This window comes from Protopterus annectens, chromosome 6.part0 (genome assembly GCF_019279795.1).
Source record: "Protopterus annectens isolate FY-2018-M chromosome 6.part0, PAN1.0, whole genome shotgun sequence".
Classification (NCBI taxonomy): domain Eukaryota; kingdom Metazoa; phylum Chordata; order Ceratodontiformes; family Protopteridae; genus Protopterus; species Protopterus annectens.
Genome location: NC_056737.1, coordinates 616,508,321 through 616,530,494, shown reverse-complemented (window position 1 = coordinate 616,530,494; position 22,174 = coordinate 616,508,321).

The window sequence follows — 22,174 nt, the reverse complement described above, 5'->3', positions numbered from 1 at the left end:
ACAACTGTTACTGTCATTAAACATTTTTATTTATTTTATTTTACATTTTTTAACCGGGCTAGTCCAACTGGATATATTTTCATTTTCAGCAGAGGCCCGGGCAGAAAAGCTCCACAGTAACATTTAAATGTTTATAATGTACAATTATAAGAGAAAAAAATGAAAATGTAAGACAAACAATACAAGAGAGAACAGTAGTTACAAAGTCATACTATCTAAGAAGATACCATATTCAAAGAGAAATATTTACACCAATATAAAGAAATACATTAGTTAAAAATAATTAGAGAGCCTTAGCTACAGTGAAATAAGCTAATTAAGAAATACAGAAACTTTGAAAGGAATAAGATACTCCTACAGTAAGGTATGTGAGGTTGTTTACAATATGTTCATAGTTATTTCATTTCCTATTTTCAGGAAATAGTTTAAAATAGTTTCCGCTACTCAGGGGTAAGTAGTGTTTAAAAAGTGGAGGGGAGGGAGGATAGAGAAAGATGGCAAAAGAGATTGCAGACAATTAGTCAGGGTAACAGCAAGGGCATAACCAGTGTGTTTTAAGATGCTGCTTCAGCCTTTGCTTAAAGAGTGGGAAGGAGGGAAGTACAGTTAGATCTGATGGCAACATGTTCCAATATTTTCCAGTGGTATTAGAAAACAAGGAGTCACCTGCCAAGTTATTAGACTTGGTAATGCTAGCCAGTAGTTTAGTGGAAGAGCGTAAGGAATTGAGGTTTACATAGGGGTAATAAGGTTAGAGAGTATTGGTGTGTTCTTAGGTTGGTAGAATACCCTATGAACAATGGTAAGTTGGGAGAGTATCAGAATGTTTTTTAGTTCAAGCCAGTCAAGCTGCTTTAAGTTCAGACAGTGGTAAGTTCTAAATGGGTTCCCAGTGGCAAACCTGGCAATATTATTATAGGAGTTAGTTAGTTTAGTGAGATTATTTTTCTTTAGGTTAGTATATATGGGGGGAAGCATAAAGAAGAGTGGAGATTAAATGGGAGTGGGCAGGAGTAGTTCTGGCTGTTGGTGTTAAGAAGGGTTTTATTCTATATAGGGAGCCCAATTTTCTATTTACGGATTTGATAGTGTTATTTATATGATTGTCAAATGTAAGGTTATTGTCAATTAAGACTCCTAATAGTTTGGTGGTAGAGTCTGGGGTTATAAATGTGCCATTATTTGATTTGATAGAGAAATTGATTGGGGGGACTTACTGTTAGGTGTAAAGAGTAAGAGCTTGTTTTTTTGGCGTTCAGGACGAGGCAGTGTTTTAGGAACCATGCCTCAACTGAGTTGAATACTGTCTGAGTTTGGGATTGTAGTTCAGATGTGGAGTTGGCAGAACATATGAGCGTGGAATCATCTGCATATTGTATGCAAGTAGCTTGAGGGATTGCTACAGGTCGTTGATGAATACTGAGATTGGGAGAATGGCAGGTGGGAAGATAGTTTATTCTCCCAAAGGACTGCTGGTTGCCTATTGTTAAGGTAGGACTTAAACCAGTGAACATCCTTGGTGTCAAGAGCAAGGGATTCAAGAGTTTTTAGGAGTAGTGGGTAGTTGACCATGTCAAAGGCTTTTGACAGATCAATAAAGAGTGCAGCTGAGAGGATATTGTTGTTAGGGTTTTTATTGATAGAGTCGGTGAAAGATAGGAGGGCTGTGGTGGTACTATGAAATGGCCTGAAGCCATGCTGACACTTAGCTACTATATTATGTTGGGTTAGGTGGTTAATAAGTTGATGGTGAATACATTTTTCCATAACTTTTGCTAAGGGTGATAAGAGTGCTATTGGCCTATAGTTGGAATACTCATTGGAGTTTCCACCTTTATGTAGAGGGATAATGTGGGCAATTTTCCAGATATCTGGGATGGTTCATTCATTTATGGCTCTGTTTATAAAGATGGATATAGGATAAGCCATGGCTTTGGCTGCTTTTTGCAGGTATTCAGATGGTATTTGGTCTGCAGAGGGAGTACATGGCTTAAGTTTATGTATAAGTTTTTGGATGTACAAGGTAGCGATGGGTTGTATTTGGAATGTTGGGAGAGTATTAGGTAAAGAGGTTTGGAGATTAGAGTTGTTTGTGGACAGTTGGCAGGCTAGAGATTTTATGGTGTCAGTGAAGAAGGTATTAAAGGCATTGGCAGTTTGAAGGGAGGCATTGTTATCAGCCCCTAGAGGGGATGGTGTACTGGAGTGCCCTGGGTGAAGGAGTCTATTAATGCTAGACCAGAATTTTTGTGGATTGTTATGGTGAGATTGCTGTAGTTTACAATAGTAGTTTTTTTGTCAGTCAGTATAGCTTTTTTAGTAGTACTCCTTAGCTGTCTGAATGTTTGTTGCTCTGAGATATTTTGGATGCTCTCCACTTGGCCCAAGATTTATTCCTAAGCAATATGAGTTGTCTAGTTTGTTTTGAAAGCCAGGGGGCAAGTTTGGACTTCATTCTGATATAACATTTAGGAGCATGCTTGTCAAGGATAGTTAAGAATTTAGAGTTAAAATATTTGCCTGTTCAAGAAGGAGAGTTTTTAGTGGATACCAGTTACAGGCACTAAGTTCATTTTGGAATAATGCAGGGTTAAAATGTTTGTTGCTTCGAGAGATCTTGTAAGTAGGGGTGTTGGGGATATCATTCTTTTGTCTTATAATGTAAGTTAACATATGATCACTTAAGTCATCAGGTAGAGTTCCTGCCTTGTAAACTTGTTGATGTTTATTAATGAGTATCCAATCTAGGATACTCTCTTTGTTGTTGGGTTTGTTAAGTCTAGTGGTGGTGGTAATAGTTTGACTAAAGCCATGAAGATTAATATATGATGAAGGATTCTCTGTGTTTACACATTTCCAGTCAGTATTAAAATCACCAAGTATAATGGTTTCTTGTGGGTAAGAAGTTGATACCCAGCTTAGAATGTCTTCTATTACAGAGATATTATTACCAGGGGGTAGGTAGATGCGATAATATATAGGGTTTTGGAAGCATTTAGTTGAAGTCGGGAGATCAAAACTTCAGCCTTACTATCCTGAGGTGGGTTATAAGATAAGGATAAGATCTGTAGAGTGGATTTATACAGTAGAGCTACTCCCCCACCCCTACGTTTAGTGCGGTCATGTCTTAATATGTTGTAACCTGGGGGGATTATTTCATTAACTTTAGTTACTGGTTTTAACCAGGTTTCTGTGAGGCAGAGGATATGAAAGGAATGAGTATCAAGGAGGGCATGGAGATGTGAAATTTTATTGTTTATACTGCAGATATTAAGATGACCTAAAAGTAAAGAATTTGAGAGACAGGTTTGGGTAGTTATGGTGGGGGAAGTGGTAGAAGGAGTTGTAAAAGTTGGGATGCTTGTAGGGCCTGGGTTGGGGTGGTTGTCACCATCTTTTAAGGTGGGAGGTTTTAGGGCAGAAAATGGGTAGCTGAGGAAGCTGATTAGGTATTTTAGTTTTTTTAGAGTTGTGTTATTGAATTTAATATGAGTAAGTCTATTATACTTGGCTAGCAGGTAGCAGGGTGTGGATGTGGTGTTTATTTGAAAATTGGTAAAGGCGTAGTTATCACAAGCTGTTTGTTTAAGAGAGTAGTTGAAGCAGTTATAATTAACTTTATTAATGGAGGTGAAGAGATAGGCAGAGACGAGAATAGATATGAGAGTAAATAGTATTAAAAAATTGGTTAGGATAGGTTTAGTTGTTGAAGACATATTTTAAAGAGTTTCTTATGTAGTTATAGCAGGAAACAGGGTGAGAAAGACAAAGGAAAGTAAGGGTTTTATAAAGTTGTTAGTGTGTGAGTGGTGATAGGTAGTGAAATAGCCTTAAGAGGTTTAGGAGGAGGTACAGGATGTTGGGAGAGGGAAATGTGAAATAGGTGGGGTATGGTTAAAATAAATAAGTTGGTAGAAGTATTGGATTGGATGGTTGGGATAGGGGGTGTGGTTTAGGAAGTATAAGTTTAGGACCCCTGGGGGTGGGTGGGAATTGAGGGTAGGGTAGGGTAGGGGAGCGGAGTGAGCTCGCAGGGCGAATGGAGCGGGCAGAGCAAGATAAGTAAGAAGCTGAGTGAGAACAATCAGTGGAATGCTGACTGCTGTCAGTGAGTGTGGGTGGAGATAATTAAAGAGAATAAAGAAATGTAATAATGGAGGGAGTGGTATATTGTGCAACAGAGACTTAGGAAGGGTAGAGTGGGACTACAATATAGCAAAAAATAAAATTAATGCTTGTGAGCTAAGGTCTAGGATGGTAGGAGCAGTATAAAGGAAGGTAAAACTAGGAGAGGGCACTATCTAGAGGACAAACCCTATATTGCAGCAGTAGCTCCTGAAAGTAGAATAGCAGGTCAAGGACTGGGGGGACAAGCTTGGAGATAATTAAGGGGGAATACAGGAAGGAAAATGTGGGGACTAGAAAGTAAAGAAGGGTAAGGCTGCTGGCTATCCAGGCAAGAATGGGAATGAGAACCCTGAAGTACAAGAACCTACTGACTGTGTATAAAGACAATTGTATTCTGTCATATATTCGAGTTTTGAGTAAAAGTTGCAGGAGGTACACCTCTCCTATGTGTCAAGATAAAACTTGTTGTAGCTTCTGACAAATGAAACACAACAGTAAAACCTTCAGATAAATGAAACAAATTATAATAAGAAAAAAGATATTTTTTTGCAGCAGAGAAAGCCCTCCGCTGCAACCCCAAAGGCCCTTATTTACATTTACTAACTCAGTCGTGAAGAAAAAATAAATCCCCAACACTTTGAATCATTCTAGTGCACACATAGAAGCCACAGTGCCAGTGAATTCCCATAGTGAAAGTAATTGGGGTGGTGCATATCAAGGAATATAAAAAGATGAGTCTGAACTTGTCCACTTTACAAACTTGTAGATGTAGAACAACCAGTGGCAATTATTTCTGTTTAAATGTGGCACTAAAATATATTGTTACTGTACAAGTTGTTTCAGAATTATATTCCACAATAAAGTACAGACTCAGTTTATGGCCTGTGGAGGATAGTATAACAGCATTTTGAGTAGTGCAGTAGTTGGTGCAAAGCAGTGTAAAAATTACATGATTTGTTTTGCTTTAAAATGGGCAGCTGATTTTCAAGAGCATCATTTCACTGAGGTAAATCACCAAGCACTGTTAAGGACCACAGTGATTAACATTACTATACCTGACTCAAAGATTCATTATGGATGTTAAATTCTTCTAGAGATCCAATACCTAGGGCTATCATTAAACATGGAGGAATGCATAAAGTTTGGTGTGTGCTTTTGTCAGTTTTGTATGAATCCAGTCAGTTGTGCCTATTGTGAAATGTTTGTCTAGCTAGCAGCTAACATTCTGCATGAAGTAAATCAGAAATGGTTTCTAAATCTCTTAAAATGAAGGTGTTTTCCCTCATAAATAGCACGATTTCTTCTCTCTCCCTTGGCAGATTTTGTTATATTACAATACTCTGCCATGGGAAAATGGATTATAAATTCCAGTTATCTCACTTTGTGCATGTTACTTAACAAAGATTCCTAAATCTGATCATTCTTTGCTTTTTTCCTCCATTTTCATCAACCCTCTCCATAGTATCTTTAGAGAGAATGTCCCACATTGTATCAGTATCACTTCCAAAACTTTTTTTTTACTGTATTTTACCCAGTGATGCAGTCTTTCTTCATCTTCTGTTTATCCTTTGCTTGTTTAGGATTATTTTCTTAGGTAGGTTGTTTCATTATGCTTATTTTAAAATGCTAGAACCAGTTTCCATACAGACACAAACACACACAACAAGACATGCACACACGCACACATGCACACACGCACACACGCGTGCACACACACACACACACACACACACACACACACACACACACACACACACACACACACACACACACACACACACACCTCCTGAATCATCTACATGTATGTAAATATTTCTGCAGGTTTCTATATCTGTCCTTACCTGTAAAAGTTAGAAGTCTGCTTTTCTGATTCGCCACTCGTAAGTCTACCCCTCACCCTCAACCATATCTTCCCAGAACTTTCAGCACCTGTTTTCAAATAGTCTCCACGATTAGACCCAATGCCCTGAATCTGATCTATGCAATGCTCTCTGCAAAGGGATGTTATCCTTCTTTCTTCCAGGAGACTTCATTCATGTGATGCACTTCTGTTGGCCAACTCATAGCACTATCAGCAGCTCTTCAAGTTTCTTATCATAATCATAAGGGAGTCAATTTTCCTCTAACATATTCTAGAAAGACTTGCAGTCCAAGACAAAATTACTGCTCAGGTTGAAGTGTTACAATAAGTGCCTTACAATTAAAACCAATCCTCAAAGTTTATAACACACTGTGCGTGCGTGTGTGTGTGTGCGTGTGTGTGTGTGCGTGTGTATATATATTTACTTACACACACACACACACACACACACACACACACACACACACACACACACAAACACACACATGTAGGTGCATATTTACTTACTCATATAGCTCTAAGAGTGGTGTTTTTGTGTATAAACTGGAAAGGTTAGTTAATGTGAAGATCTGTCACAGGTTATGTACATACTATGTGCAAAACCCAGGCAAAGTATACACAGAAGTAGAGGTAGTAATCTCACATAATGCCTGTGTGACCCACCTAGTTTATTTCCCTTCCTTCTGGTTCAGCTGTTGATCCTGTGCATCAAACAGTCTTAACTTTTTTAACAAACTGTATTTTTTTCCTCAGTCTGCCCCATACATTTTTGAAAGTTGCAACTGTGTTTCATCCCACAAACTCAATGTACCATCCATTCTCTTTACAAAAATAATTAGCCTTATGTTATTGACAGATAGAAAAGGCAGAAAGTAGGAAATAAATTAAGCTGATATAAAGTCTTCAAAATAGTAGGGAGAGTTATATGCTTATCATGCAGTATCTTCCAGTTTTCTGGCTTCATATCAGACTTAATTTCAATAACATAGCTATAAGACCTAAAAAAAAATCTCATAATGAACTACATAATCCTAAACTATTCAAATCATATATTTTTCCTCCTTCTCAAAACTCAAAATTACTCTAGCTCTTACCTCACCCAGAGCCAGTTTCTACATACTATGCTGTTAAAACACACATGGTGCATACCTTATAATTAGAGACGTTACAATGGGCCATGTGTCACTGCTCTCAGCTGGACTCATTCAATAAATAACCTTGACCCCTGACAATATGTGTGGTGCTTCATTCCATCATCCTACCAGCCTCTTCTCAGCTTATAGGAAATCCAGTTCCTGACCTGTTGCTATTAAGACAATTGAATACTAAAAATCCACACCCTAGTCAAGTATTTGTTTACTTTCTTATTACCACATAATGTTTGGAAGTATGTGTGCATGATATATAGGTAACCACTTGAATTGCTGAAACTTGCAATTCCAAGTCCCAGTATGTGAGACTGAATGACCAAAAAATCTGTGATCGCCATTTCTCAGAAACTTCCCTATTCTCTGAGGTATGATGATTTCAGAGCTGCTATGTATAAGATTAGGGGTGTGAGGGCTTGCCTCTCACATTAGGAGGGTGGTGGGGGCTTGCTCATGGGGAAAAAAAAGTTTAGAGGAGAAAAGCAATATTCATTATTTATTCTTCTCCTGTGTTTTTGGTCTTCCTGTTTTCTTTCTTGCCATTTCAGAATTCCGCATTGTGATTCCTGACATTTCTGTAGTGAGCCAAATACATCTGTATTTCAGAAATTTTAAATAAGGTACGTTTTACTCTCTATACTAATATTTTTGTTTTTATAACTTATATCATATTATGAATACAAAATTTATTTTTTATTTCCTGGGTACTCTCTAAATATAGGGCCTTACCCAGTAGGGTTAGCCAAGTCAAAAAATGTAAGTAAATAAATAAATATATAAATGGTCTCCTTCATTGGTCTCAACAGGCATATCAAATCAAGTCTTCCAAAATATATCTGTCAAGTCATTTTAATTCCATAATAAATTATCTTACTGCTAAATCTTATGCTTCATTCATCAAAAAAATAATAATACATATGTTTATACAGTACCCTCCAAATCCTAAAGAGCTACAGAACTCATCACATTCAAGAAAGCATTTCCAAAGCACATACTAATCAGCCATACATATATAAAGTCACTTCAAATAGCAGATCAAATCACATCTCTCATCTTCAGACAACCTTTGCAGGCCCAGTTCATGCAAATGCTTTTCCAAATATAAGTTTTGCAAACTTTATCCATCAGTATTATGAACAGGATACAAAACAACATATAAATGTTTGATGCCAGTTTTATCTATTTCCAGTATTTAAACCTGTGCATTCCTTCTTCATCTTCTTTTTGTATAAAGAAAACAAGCACAGCTGACATTAAAAGCAAATTTACATTTATTATATAGACAACACTCTACTTTCCACTCAGATATATCATCCAACTCTCATTTCTCATCCTTGTGATCAACAGTGCCCCCTCAAATCAGGGCTACCAAATGGTACTCAGAAATGAGAGAGCAAATTTAAAGCCACGTCCCAATATTCTTCACTGTTAACCCAGCCAAGACCTAATTTATACTGTACTCTAATGAATCATAAATATGATCATGCAACTATTTATAATTTCTCCTAGGGTCATCTGATTAGTTATCTCATATAAATCTTGTAGAATTAGTAGCATATATAACTGTAGAATATGACTATAATAAACCTTGTCAAAATACACTCTCATTAGCACATGCCCAAGCAGAGCCATAGTTCACGTTCTTAAAGAATGCATACATTGTTAAGGCAATGGAAAACAAAATGATAACAACATACTATGCTTTATATTTCAAGCTATGCATAATACTTCCAAAACAAAATATATCAAGCATGTTCTAAGCAGATTTAGAAATATTAATAACTACAGTAATGCTATCTTCTCTAAGCATCTTGCCTAGAAGTTCTTAAGTATACCATTACTTGAACACATGGATCACTGTCTGCTTCTATATTCAAACATACATATAATATCTCATTTTACTTTGCATAAAAATTACAGAGGTCTAAAGTACAACTTCTACAAAAATGGCATCATAGCTTTTAATCTTACTGTTTCAATTGTTATATTTACATAAATAATCAGAGGTCCTAAAATTGCAGCTATTCAAAACACTATCATATTTAGTCTTAATTTTACCAGAATTTCTAAAAGAAAAAAATATCAACAGTCTTCTAGTTAAATCCAGCAATATTAATTACTACATCAATGCTTATTTGTATAACCATCTTGCCTAAAAGTTTTTTTTATTTATTCTTATGTTTAAATACATATACCAGGGTCTACATCCTTATTCAAACATAAATGACATATTATTTCTACATTACTTGAGACTTTCATGGGGCTAGACTGTAATGTCAGCAAAGGTCTCTAACAAGTGGAACAAAGTTATGGACTCATGGACAACAGTAAACAGAAGCACACAGAATCAGTCAATATCAGAATATTACCACCAGTAATCCCATGTCTCCGACATAACTGATCATAGATGGTTCTGCATGAACACACTTGTAATACTATTATGACACATCAGCAATCTATAAGGGTAATCAAGCACACTGTCCTGACATTGTAACATCTGCTGGAGGTGTTAAGAGGGACACTGCTATACCTGTATGCGACATTATGATCAATACAGGTTAGTTGACTAGTGTACATGGTGTATATATGGAACAATCCACATTATCATGAATGCAACCCATGCCATCAATGTCAAACAGCTATGCATGTACTATGTGCATTACCGGAATGGATATCACACATGCATCTGGTATAACACCTTGATGAGAGTTCTGCATCATCAGACAGTAATGTTTAAGCAACAAAAAGAATATCTAGGTACACCCAATAATATGTGTGAGAGCTCACTGTGGCAAAGGGGTGCACTTAAGTTAAATATCACTGGATGATGTGTTGGGAGGTACATGAAGAAGGGTGCATTATACTTAGTTATTGGTGTGATGAAGGCTGTGACCTATGGAGGTATTATGGCCCTTGATGTGGATATCCTGCAGATACTCAGTAGTTGTGTTACACACAAGGGAGTAGTCATCACTGTGGCCACATGGGGGTGGGCATTCCACATACCATCTACTCCAGGCACAAGTCACATACCACTTGGTCTGCTTATAGAGTTTGATGTCTACATTATCCTTGGGTTGTGCAATTGTTTTCATAATGTAACAAATCCCCCCATATTTTTGTTTTATCTCATGTGTTGTCATGGCTGCAGCAGCAATCTTTGGTGTGTGTTGATACTGTCTGTATTATACTAATATCACAGTTGGAGTCAATGATTTCCCACAATCTGTAGTCCTCCAGACAGCTGTTTGGACACAGGATGTGTATGTCATTCTTGATGTCTGTGACTTAAATAATGGAAAAAAATGGCCTAGCAGACAGCCCTTATGTATGGACCTGATCACTGGACTCAAGATATAGGTCACTTCACACATTTCAACATATTTAGATGCATGTATGTTATCCAGTGGTTTACCCACTTGGTGAGATAGGTGTTTTTGGCCACATCTGATAGTGCTGAGTGCATAACTCAGTTAGGATTGGTGTCAAATGCCTTGGCTTGGTCATGTTCCACAGGATGATAGTGTTGTAATCAAGCATTTCCTCCATGACCTCTTTGAGGACATCTAAAGATGTAACAGACATGGATGTAGTATTAACAACTCACACATGTCTGCTGCACACAGCCGGGATATTATTAGTGTCCATGTAGAAAAGGTCCATGATTAAATATTGGTCTAATTCAGAGATGAGGAGTGTCAGGATGTGTCTATACATGCATGCATCAGGTACTGACTCCCCACACTCAGATGAATGCATGTTGAGGTACACCCTTCTATGGGAACATATTCTGTCTGGAGGGTGTGTTGAAGTGTGTATGCTACCATGTCAGGTAGGTTTATGTTCTGAGTCATGTTATACACGCATGATCTGTGATGTTGTCACAGCCCATTTATTCTGTGGGATAGGCCTGAATGAAGGTAAGACAGTGCATACTGCCTGTCTTGATCCAGCCTAGGGTTTGGACACAATTCCCCCACTTAGGTATCATTGAGAAACTCTTCCAGCAGACGATTAACCCCTACATCACTAGATGGTTAACCAATTGGCTCACTGACAGAACACCTACTGTGAAAGTTGGTGAATCAAGCTCTACCAGTAGAGCCGTCACCACTTGTGTACCCCAAGGATCTGTGCTGGGCCCTTTACTTTTTGGGATCTATTTCTCAACAGTCCAGGCTTACCAAGTTTGCTGATTATTGCATATTGGGTGCTATCACTGAGTCCACCAATGATATTAACATATTACAGGAGGGCTTAACACAGAGAAAGGATTTGTGCCAAAGCCACACAGTTTACAGATAAATGCAAAAATGTGTCATTATTTTTGCCTTCCTTTTGCAAAGTGAAATTCCTCACTAATTGCAGCATTGAAAACACTCCCCATATGCTCAAACTCAGTGATGCAAGACCTGGGAACACATGTAGATAGCAATCTGAACTTCAACCACCAACTTTCTACAGTGGTATGAAAATGCTTCATTATGCCTTTCATAAGTCTGGCCATCGTATCCAGATCTGGGGATGTTATAACAGCACTGTACTTGAAGCTCATCAGAAGACTAATAGAGTATAATGCTTCCTTTTGCAGGTACCTCACCAGACACCTATGGCAGCTGAAGAGACCACAGAGGTTTCTCACCAAGAGAATACTGGGCCTACAAACCATGCCATGATGTATGTGCATTGATGGAAAGCCATGTCACTGTAATCTGTATTGTATAGGATGAGGTGGCTTATACCTGGCCAATAAACCAGTCTCTGACTATACCATAATGGGAATACTGCACATCCGCAAATCATCTATAGCTGATGACATCAGAACAGTCTGGTAAGAGGAAGCTAATAATAACAGTGTCCCACATGTTGGTGCAAAATGCTCTCTCTAATGTCAAGCAAGTGCACAAACATAGACCCACACCTCAATTGACTGCAGTGAGAACAGAACCTCTACCTCTACCTAAGTACACCAATTACAGAACTCTGTATTTAATACAAGCGACCCAGCATAAGTCTGACTTGGAGTGTGTCAGACAACATTTTATAGGTTATGACATCAGCAGTGTCTGGTGAGCAGAAGATGGAAATAGCAGTGTCCCACATGCTGGTCTAAAATGTTCTCTCTAATGTCAAGCAAATTCAGAAACATAGATACAGACACACACACACACACACACACACACACACACACACACACACACACACACACACACACACACACACACACACAAACACACACACACACCAGTTGACTGCAGTGAGAACAGAACCCATACCTGTCTAAGTACAATGACTATGGAACTCAGAATTTTATGCAAATGCCAGGGCACATGTCTGACGTTTACAAGGATACAGGGCAACATAGATTATAGGTGTTAAAAGGGGGTGGATAGGAAAGTGGTGACATGGAGGGGCAAGCAGGGAGAAAAACAATGGGAAAGCAATATAGGATTGTGCAGAAGGGAGGTAGGAAATAACCATAGGTATCCATTTCTTCAATATTGTAAAATGAAAATATGTACAGAATATTAGCTGAATTTGGACTGTCACCTCCACAAAGAGGGGTAACAACAATGCAATCGTGTTGTATAGTCAAAATGTGTGTGGGTGAGACAGGTGCCCTTTTTTAACTTCAGTAAGAGAGGAATGCTGGGTAAGGGCCATTTGTATTTCTTGGTCAGGCAAGTTGGGTAGATGAGGAAGCAAATGCAAACAAACAGGACAAACAAGACAAGACACAGGGATGGTGAGGGACACAAAATTTGGGCAACACCATGATTGGGGTGAGGGAGGAGATAATGCAAGTGCATGTCCATCAAACATGGGGACAGTGAGAATCTAGTCCTCATCTGCAGGACTGTCATCACTGTCCTCTTACTCCACTGGCTGCTGGAGTGCTTGAAGTCTTCTCCTTCTATGGACCATGAGGGAGCACAGCCTCTCCATCTGGAAGAGGTGTACACCAATGGCACTGTGCACAATCCTATGCACCAACCCTGGCATCTCCTGGCAGGTGATGAAATCCCCACCTCTGCCAGTATTCCCGGAGGATACCAACAGTTGCCAGGGTAGTGCTTCCTGATGGCACATGTAGTGCAGGGGCAGCAGAGGCAGTACAGTAAGGATGGGTCCCAGATGTGCTAGGTTCATAGGTTCATAGGTGTTTACTATGCTAATGACCACAAGGGCCTTTCTCAGCCTAGCCATAAATCCCAAATCTCTGACAAGTTCTGATACTTTTGATAAATGTAAGCAGGGGCTTGGGAGATGAAACATTTACAAGTTAGGGCCTAGGAGGTGAACCATTTACAAGTTGCATATGTCCATTAGAGACATGGTGCCAAACCAGGGATGAATTTCCTGTTCCCCATCCAGTTGTCCAGGTTGCACTTAAACTGGGTTAGGGAGAAACTCCTGGATGGAGAGCCTGTTCCAGAGATGGAGTAATCTCTGGGATAGATATCTGTCTCTCCAGAAGGTCCTATTTATATCACAGGCAAGGTTTAAGTCTTTAGAACAGGTACTTCTGGTGCTGTTTGTTTTGCAGATATGCAGAAGATCTATCAGAGTGGGATCTGACAATGCCCTGTATGTCAGGCATAGATCTCCCCTCAAAAGCCTGTAGGAAACAGAATACAGGGATAAAGCCTTGAGGCAGTCTGGAAAGGACATTTTACTTAAGCCCTGTATTCTTTTATTAAGGAACCTTTGTGGACATTCCAGTTGTTGGATATGCTTGGTTAGGTGCACATCAAGGGGGGCATTGTACTCAATGATATGTCTGATGAATGGTGAATACAGTGGAACAATGACTTCCTAGGACTTAGATGCCATATCTTTGTTTATAAGTTGCATAACATAGAATGATTTCCTCACTAGTGTAGACATGTGATGGTCAAGGGCTAGATTACTATCTATGTGTATCCCTAAGTCCCTGACTACTGGGTCAACTCTAAGGGGTGTGTTGTCAATATGATAATTACAAGGGGTAGATGACTTCTCGAAGAATACTATTATGCATTTCTTGGTATTTCATTTTTGTCTATGGCTCTGACAACAGTTGTTTGTCTGTGTCAGCCCCTCCTGGGTAATGGTACCAGAGCCAGTGGAGCAGGGGCAAGCTGAGCCACTGGGGTTGGACTACCTGCCTGTGCTGTGAAGCATTTAGTGAATTGTTACAGATGTATGACATGGAGACATTTTAATGGCACATAATAGAAAATAAAAAATAGGAGATAAGGGTTGTGGTGAGAGAAAAAAGGAGATAAAATTAGTATCATATGTGACATACAAAGGATTATCACAGTAATACAACTATTTTATCTGAAGTTTTACATTTAAATATATGTCCTAACAACTACAAACTATAATTACTGATTTCTCAAAGTAATCCTTGCAAAGTGCAGTTATTGCACATATGCTTGGTTCAATTATACAGATTGCAGTTAACAGCAGGGCATTTAGGCCACTTGTATAGAATTTAATTTATGTAATATTATTAAAGAATTGCAGTACTGTATAGTTGTTACTCATGGTGTTTGAACCCACAACCTCTGACTACAGTCTTACACTTGACTCCTAAAGCTGGTTTGTGCTACAGACTGATGTACGCATGCTTGCTTTTACAGTTAGGATATGCATGCTTACTTTGCTACTACTGTATAGAAAACAAATACATTTTTCTTTAAATTTCAAAGGTACAATAATACTTCTCTTGTACTGAATACATACCATTTGCTTCCCTCAGTCTCTCAAGGCAATCAGCATGGACCTGTCTATTCACAGCTATTTCAGAATTAGCTGTGAAAAGAAAAGAAAAGAGCAGATGAGCATTATGCATACCAGACTTGCCTATATTTAGCTTCCTATGTATTATAAATTCTCTTTATTAGCATACTTACACAACTGTGGGATGTTGCTAGTTTGAAACATCCAACCACTGGTTGAGTGTTTCCCTTTTGCACCTTTTTAGGCCATTGAAGAGGCACCTTCACTGTTCTCCAGTGCGTGGGATGCCAGTGGCATTGGATACAGCCTTGTTCAGGCTATCCCAAGTCTCAGACTTGTACAGGGAGCCAGAATAATCCCCCTGCAGAAGCCTTTGGCTGTGGCGCTTAACCAGGAGTCCAATAAATATTCTGGACTCCTGAACACCCTACCACTGCACACTAAATTGGGCACCTTCCCTTCTACACCAGATATGTCTAATCCCAAAGCAGTGCAATAGGAAATAATGATTTTGTGCAAATTCCTGTTATTGTGTTTACCAGTAGTGTGCAAGCCCAAGCAATGATGCCAACCACATTTGTGCAATGTTAAGCAGAGAGCAAAAGTGCCAAACAAAGAGGAAAGCAATTTTTGAAAGTGGAAGGTTAATCTGACAATTGTCATTAGTTTGAGGGGTGTCTGCTACTGTAACTGTTAAGTGATTTAACTTTCCAGACATGCAGTGGGGGCATAAATTTAATGACCTGACACATGTTTGTTTGGCTTTATACATTGCTAAAATTGATTTTTACAATATGGGATTCAAACCTATGCAGAAGGGACAAAACATTTTCTTCCACAGTAGTGCCACAGATGAAGTACGTCTCAGAAATAGTAATGAATCATTTTTAAATACAGATGAGAGATTGAGGTGTTAACCATGTATGTGTGACCTAACAAGGTCCTTATTTATACATTCATTTGTGTCTGTGCCTTATTTAAGTGTGAAGTCCATCCAAGTCCAGATAGCAGAATTATATTTACTTACAGAAACATAGTAGAAAGTATACCCTCAGTCATACATCTGAACCTTCAAAACACCGTAAGGGTGTCTTATCCCTCATACATATAATTAATATCAGCTCCAGTATTTATAATTGTGTATAAATTGTTATATAATGGGAAATGGAACAGCAAAAACACCTGGAATTTTCTGTATTAGAACCCATGACTATGTGTATAGTAGCCCGATACTTAAACCTATTGCCACAGGAATATTGAAATAACACTTGATATTTTCCTCTTCATTACTACAAACTGAAGTGTCAAAACAGTAAAAATATATTGCACTTCCTGTATTAGAACCCAGGACTATCTGCATTACAGCCTTACACATACACCTGCTGCCACAGGAGTAGTTAAATAACAGTTGGCTATTTTCATATTAATTATTAACTGCTGCGTGTTAACTGCTGCTCAATGCCGCTTACCATATTTGCATGCTGCCCAACACACAGTTGATACAATGTATCCATTTTGAAATTGTTGACTGTCTACTTCCTCTCTGCAGGAGTTCAATGGCTGAAGCTGTTTGGGAAACTTGCTAACCACCGCACAATGTTGCTTAGTGGTGTTGTGCAATGTAAAGCAAAAACTGTGACAATGTATCCTTTTTGACATTAAGAATGTTTATGCCCTGTCTGCAGGTGTTAATTCTGCTTCCTGTATGGGACACTAGTCCAGGTTTGCACACTGCTAAGAGTCAGGCAAATGAGATAAGCAAAGCTAAACATAACATTTATTGTGTTTCTCCATTTCCCCTGTTTGTGCTAAGCCTCACACTGAGCAAACACTGGCATTAAAAATATAAACAAGGGAAAATTATGAGAAAGGAAGAAAATTAATCTATTAAATAAACAACACTACAAACATTTATATTGGTACACATGAAATATTTTTACACAGCTCTGGATTTGAACTCTCATTTAATGAACCTTCAAAACACATCAAGGATGTCTTATCCCTCTTTGCCACAGTAACAGCTTTGAAGCAGAAAATGAAAATCATTGTGCATACAAGCAACTCCAACATCATGCACAGTATTAAAAAAATATGACAGTTGTTTGTACATGTATTAATTTCAGATGTAGTGCACTGAATGATCACACAATCATTTATGACTATTACTTGCATAAACGCAGCTGAAGCCACGATGGTGCAGTGGTAGCATTGTCACCTCACAGCAAGAGGTTCTCCTGTTTGATTCTTGGCTGGAGTGCCTTCTGTGTGGAGTCTGTATGTCCTCCCCGCAGTCAAGTGGCATTCAAAAGGCATGCATAAATGGGTGTGCCTTTGTTGAAGGTTGGGCATCGAGCTGGCACCTCTGCACCGTAAAAAAAATCTACTGCCAATCATTAGTGGACCGGAGTTTCACTGTGGCGACCCCTAACTGGGAAAAGCCGAAAGAAGAACAACTTGCATAAACGCAGCACTAGCCTATCTCTCTGTATTTGTTGCTTATTTTTGTCTTATCTGACCAGGAATCTGAGACATGCAGTCTGTAAGGCACTCTGTATCATTGTCCATAAAATGTGTGACGATATTAAATGGCAATAATATGCAGTTGTCAAGAAATGAAGGGGAGGTTGGATGCTACTGAACAGAAGCTATGAAATGTATGCTGCTTACTTACATTTAAAACTTTGATACAATTACTTCTACACTTTGTAAGTCTAACCTGGCTGACACACCCACTGGAGGTAAGGGAGTCTGAATTATTGTTGTGTTTCCTTCTCCCTACCAATAATCATTCACAGTTACAATCCATTAGCAATAAACACTGAGGGAGTGCCTGCACTATGTTTACATCGGCTACATGGAGCCAAGTGTTTGGGATTCAGCAATTTTAATGAGTTCACTCCTCATTTGCATCTTCTCCATGCTCACAACCCTGAAGATACACTATAAAAAGGGAACCATGTAACTAGGGAACCTGAAGGTGAGGAAACTTGTTTATGTGGATAACACAGAAGAAGACATTACTTTGGGATTATAAGGCATGCTTGCATTTTTCAGTTGCATACTGGATATGCTCAAATGTCACTAAGAAGAATCTTTTATATATATATATATATATATATATATATATATATATATATATATAGGTTCACTAGACAATCTTGAAATACTGAAATTTCGAATTTCAGTATTTTGAGACTGAATAGTCAAAAGTGCAGTTACGTGAAACTGCACTATCTCAAATGTGGAAATGTCTAATCCACTGTCATGGTGTTGCATTCATGATGCATGGTGTGGTTTGTGGATTTAGCTGGGATTCAGGTAAGTGGTGTTTATGTAAGGGTATTGGGTAGGGATTTTAGTGTGTGTGTGTGTGTGTGTGTGTGTGTGTGTGTGTGTGTGTTGTTGCAATTGTGGGTTTCGCGGTTGTGGGTTTTTGGCTATGTGGAATTTCGACTATTCAGTCTCGAAATACTGAATTTTGACATTTCAGTATTTCGAGATTGTCTAGTGTATCCAAATATATATATATTTATATATATATATATATATATATATATATATATATATATATATATATATATCTATAGGTCCACTTCTAAATCTCCAATCTCAAAATGTCTAAAGTCAAAATACTGAAACCAAAATCTCGAAAGTTCAAAATACTGAAACTCAAAATATTGAAACTCAAACTATCGAAAAAACACAGGACACCAACACTAACTATATTGCAGCAGAACAACATACAGAAACATATAAAAGACAAACCATATTAGTCTTCTCCCACTATAAGCAGGGGGACAAGCCCCCCTGCACCCCCACAACCCCTGCTTCTTAAATATATCAACTGCAAGATTGTACTCCACAGCAGAAAATGGCAAACATACCATTATGTGCTTCATGACTGCCTGTTGTAACCTTAGTTCATGTTCACTTCTAATTTGCTATACTAAAACAAAACGCATCTTAGTGTAGTGCAGTGCGATGTTAGAGTTGATATATTTAAGTAACAGGGGGTATGGGTGGTGCAGGCGGGCTTGCCCCCTGCCTATACTTGAAGAAGAGAAAAATGTTTCTGTATGTAGTTGTGCTGCAATATAGTTAGTGTTGGTGTCCTGTGTTTTTTTCTATATTTTGAGTTTCAGTATTGTGAGCATTCAAGATTTTGGTTTCAGTATTTTGAATTTAGAGATTTTGAGATTCGAGAAATCCAGCAGTTGCTACAGTTTTAGTTCAGGGCTGTGTCTGTCTGATGCTAGGAGTACACAGCCATTACATGGGTAGGTAAAGTGTTCCCTGACATCAATGTTACTATATGTATGTGCATAGGATGCAGGTTTTAGTCCCTTAGGTGGCGAGTGAGGGTGCTATACATTGCCTCTTAGCCAGTGTGAGGGATCTTAAGCATGCCTACATCTGCCTACACCCACAGCAGCTGCTAGTTCCCCCTCTGACTCCTCACCTGCATGTGACTGTGGTGACCTTGCCATTGGTGGTGGGATGTGTGCCCCTTCCCCATGTTGATCCTGCTGAAGCTGTTTTCTCAGGAGGATGTTGTGAATCATTGTATGGCTGGTGAAGCTTTCAGTACATGTACATGGGTTGTACTGCAGGGCTCAACAGCATGTATCTAGGCAGCGGAACCAAGACTTCAGCAGCCCAAACACACACTCTATGATATTTCTGGTTTGAGCATGTGCCTCAATATGGCATTCTTCAGTGTGTGTGTGTGTGTGTGTGTGTGTGTGTGTGTGTGTGTGTGTGTGTGTGTGTGTGTGTGTGTGTGCCTGTGTATGTGCATTTCTGATGGGCATCATCAGCCATGGTTCCAGTGCATAACCTGCATCCCCCAGTAAATAACCCTGTGGGATATCAGTCCTAGTGAACATCTGATACAGCTGGGAGGTGTGCCAGATATGTGAGTCATGGTAACTGCCTGGGTTGCCAGCACACACATTCAAGTTGATTCATTTAGCATTACACGTCTTGCCATTTAATGGAGTGGAAGCCCTTTCTATTTATGTAGACCCTTCCCTGTTCCACAGGAAGTGCCTTAATTTCTATATGTGTACAATCTAAGGCACCTAGTACTTCAGAGTAGTGTCCTACAGGGTAGAACTCCTGAAAATGTGTGGCTCTGTCCTCAGAAGTGTGGGGAAATATATGTGGTCACTGGCATGTTGGAGCATAACATTCAGGAATTGATGGAGAATCCTAGATGCCTGATGCCTGTGACACCCCTAGCCTGTCCCCTGTTGGTCTCTCAAAAGTTCCTATAGCTAAACTTCTAAGTGCTACACATACCTTTGCCTCCACTGGTATTGGTTGCTTGAAAACAGCGGAGGTTGCAGAGTTCCTGTAGTGTGTCTCTATCCACCCTGTAGCACTCTACAATTTCCACCTTATGTAGATTGTGGTAAGCTAAACTGGGTCTGAAAACTCTTCTCCATCTTGGCAGTGGTCTGTTAGCAGCAGCAGCACAGACTTCAGCCTGTTGCACATATACATGAATTAAAGCAATAGCAGCCCCTAATATTGTTTCTGTGTAGACTCCTTTCTGTGGCTGTATTCCAATAGGTTTTGGAATTCACCAGGAAAACCACCACTGAGTCTACACAGTTGCTTTATAGCTTGTTGAATAGTTCCTCATTGTGGATTGGTTGATTAGCATACAATTCAGCTGCTTATGCAGTAATTAGCATACCACAGTGTTTACTGTGGTTGCGTGGCTCTACTCACCATGTAGAGCAACTTACTGAATACAAAACAGTGTGCCGTGACACACACACAGTCTTGGCGGATAGTGTAGGGTTTATTGAATCTGCCCATAAATCCCTTTGTAGCTCTTAATGTTGTAGGTTCAATTATATTTGCTTTCAGAATGCTATATAATTGCAGCCAGTCACAACAACTGACAAGTCATCAATCCTCTTTAGTTAGCTTTGATTAATATAAGTTTTCACAATTTATATTACACAGTTAAAACATGGCAAGAATCATATATATATGAACATAAGTTAACAATATTACATATAAAAGTATATTATACTATTTTAGCAATAATATCTTCATATCTTTTAATCTCACTATTTAAGTTTTCAGAAATCCATAAACTGCCTCTGTTTAAACACCCTCGAAACTACTTAGTCTTAAATTTTTCATTTCTAAAGATACAAATTATTGAACTTATTTAATTAATTCAGAATAATATATATTTTCAGACAAGTGTTACACAGTTAAACATGTTATCAATCATGCAAGCAAGAATAACAATAGAGTAGTTTAAATACTATGTATACTCAGAATTACCTTAATTATAAATACTTCTATTAAAGTTTCTTTTAGCTCATTCCCTTGATGGAACCCTGAAAGTTTGAACTGTAACTTCAAGTGAGCAGAACCTAACTTATTTTAAAGAATTACATTTTGTCTTCACATTTCAAATAAATATTCAAATCTCTGAAACCATAGGGGTAAAGAAGTGAAAATGGCAAACTCTTCAGCACAAACTATTTTTATAGTAGTAGTATTCTTTAGTTTCTAGGTCTTAAACTAGATTGCATAAGTCAGAGTAAGCATGGTTAAGTAATACGTTTGTAATCTTGTGTAAACAACTTACAATATCTTAGCAACCACTCAAGGTAACACACATACTGTCAGCAACATTTTATTCATCCAGCTGAGAGCTTTCATAAGTGGATAAGCAGTTCTGTATGTATTATTTGGATATCAAGATATTTAGAAAACATGAAACTTATGACAACATAAATAAATACTATAGAAAAAACAATTAATATCGCTTTACCTGCAGTAGACATAGGTCAAGTATCAACACAGACATGTTTGCCATTGTGTAAGCCTTAAGATGAAATCTTTTAATACATTGTATGCCGCATGGTTTGGGCATTATTAATGCAAATATGAACAAACAATATTCAGTGTCTAGGAGCATCAGTAGGGTGTAACTGCTGAAACACCTAGAGGCGTCACTTGAGTGTAATGAGTTAAATGGAAACCATTCAAATGCACCTTCCTTACAATATGGTCTTACATGCTTTAAATGAATGTAAATCATTGTCCTTTAGCAAACTGTGAATGATCATCAGAGTATGTCTCTATAAGAAAACAGGCATTTTGCCTTAGTTATCATAACCCGAGATACTGAAATAGCTTAACTGTTTAACAAAATTTAGAAGCAAACATCTACAATGAAAATTGTCGTCATCAGGAAAGAATTAGGGTAAATTTTATAGATATTCTTCACTCACAACCTCTACATTGAAAACCCAAACTGCAGCATCTTTATAGTCAG